Source organism: Austrofundulus limnaeus, unplaced genomic scaffold (assembly GCF_001266775.1).
Source record: "Austrofundulus limnaeus strain Quisiro unplaced genomic scaffold, Austrofundulus_limnaeus-1.0 Scaffold116, whole genome shotgun sequence".
Taxonomy (NCBI): domain Eukaryota; kingdom Metazoa; phylum Chordata; class Actinopteri; order Cyprinodontiformes; family Rivulidae; genus Austrofundulus; species Austrofundulus limnaeus.
This window is the reverse complement of record NW_013952518.1, coordinates 214,982-217,137: the sequence shown is the minus strand read 5'-3', so window position 1 is coordinate 217,137 and position 2,156 is coordinate 214,982. Positions and strand designations below refer to the sequence as shown.

Sequence of the window (2,156 nt, the reverse complement as noted above, 5' to 3'; positions counted from 1 at the left end):
CCCCCCACCCCACCGACGAAATGGGCAAAACGGAAGCGGAAGGTGGTTCTTAAAGAGACAGAGGCCAATTTCAAGGTGTTTAATAGAGGAAGTGATGAGAAGATAAGTTTATTTTCTATTTAAACATAAAAACAGCGTTTTAATAACAGCTAAATGTGACATAGATACTTTATTATGATATAGTACAGAGGTGCCCAAACATTTTTCCTGAGACGGCCAAAATAAACATCAATCTGAGGGCCGCGGGCCAAATGCAATAATATAAGAAATGCAAATACTCAAGTAAAGTTGTTTTATATTATATGATTAAGCTAGCAGCCAATGAGGTTGCCCACATTCTTTAGTTTGTTTGTTTTTTTTCAGCCCATGGACATGGAGAAAATTTAACGTATGCTCAGGCAGCAAAGGCTCATGGGACTTTTCATAATTTAAAATTTGAGTATATGTGGTACGGTGTGCAAATCTAGATATGGGCTTTAATCTAAACTAAATGTCTCCTGTAGTTACTTGTATTTTATATTTAATCTTAACGTAATTACAATCTAGTAACCAGGACAACTGCTGGTGGGCCAAATCAAATGGCTCGGCGAGCCAATTTTGGCCCGTGGGCCCCACTTGGGGCACCTCTGGTWTAGTATTTAAATGTACGCCTGAGAAACACATAATATTGGCCCTTTAAAACGTTTGTTGGCAGGAAACAAAGTTCCTCAGACTTAAGAGATAAAACTGAAACTTTGACATTACAATCATTGTTTTTTTTTACTATTGTAGACGTTATTCAAACTGATGTGTGATATTGTTGAATATTAAAATGGCAATATGAGCTACAAAAAATCCTCAGTTTCTCTTCTGTCGTGTAAATCTGGAGCAGACACCAAGGTGAGCTCATTGGATGACAGATGACATGCAGATCATAAAGCTTGGTTTAAGCAGCTCTTACAGATTTAACGTCTGAAAACCGTGTTCAGACCTTGTAGAAGGTGCCGGTAGATCTTTTGTTTCCACTCTTGGAAGTGAAAAGGCTCGAGTTTCTATTCAGTTCAGTTATTTGAAGTGTTGTATGAATGTATGAACAATACAGTCATTGACTTATTTTATCTCATTACACCACCGCATTCGGCTCTTTCATGTAGACTAGTATTCTTGCAGGGAATTTTACCAAAGCGTTGATCAAAAGGAACCACTTCAGTCTGCCTTTGTGCGACACCGAAACTGGTTAGCTGATCAACACCCATTGACAGATCGAGTTTTATTGCACGGTGATTCACGGGCTCATTGCCGTGGATAAGAGGGGTTTACATAATGCCTCTTGCTGCTCACTCCAAGAACAAAGCCCAGCCCCGCCTCACGTCTCTCTCTCTCTCAAATCTGCGGGCGAGCTTGTGATTAATGTGTAATTGGCTTGATGAATGGGTTTCCCGTTCCGTGAATCCATCAAAACACTGCCTGATTAAGCGTCCTCTGCAACTCTGATTAAAACCCAGCGCCATCGGCTTCATTTAAACACAAGCACGGACCCATCGTGCTTCAAAATCTGGTCACGCCCACTGATTATCTCCTCGCGATGTAGGGTAATCAATGCGAGCAGCAGCTGCTTATTGAGGGCCGGAGCGGTGGTGACGGCGGCGAGGCGCACTTCGAGAAAGTCGGCCCAGTTTCAGCAATCAGTCATGCCAACGGGAGTAAAATAGGATAGATGGGGGGGCGGAGGAGGGAGACGGGCAGTAGGGGGGCGAGGGTTTGAGAGGTGAGAATAAGATGGAATGGGATTCAGGCGAGGAGATGGAGACAGAAAGTACGGCTGTGTGGTGAGGACGTTTGATGGAGGAGGCAGCGAGGAGATGTGTATGGAGGTAGAGATGGACAGGTGCTGACAGAAGAGATGATGAAGAGACACAGAGATGTGTTACAAGGTATTAGTGAGCATCCAGACTGTCTATACAACACTTCTTTTCCCTCTACCTTGGATTTTAAAGGTGTTTAAAGTAGAACCACGAAACTCCATAATTCACCTCTAACAAACCTACAATACTCTGGTTTTGGTCTGTGGTGAGGGAGTTTTCTTCTCTCTATCCACCAAAGTAGATCTGGGCGATATGATCAAAATTTTATATCACGGTATTTTCAACATTTTCACTGGTTTCACGGTATTTGAC

General features: G+C 42.6%; 1 protein-coding gene across 4 annotated transcripts in view; it reads right to left on the bottom strand.

Moving 5' to 3' along the window:
* tafa5a (TAFA chemokine like family member 5a) overlaps nt 1-2,156 on the bottom strand; it is a 363,496-nt gene that overhangs the window by 310,320 nt on the left and 51,020 nt on the right. The window lies entirely within an intron of this gene.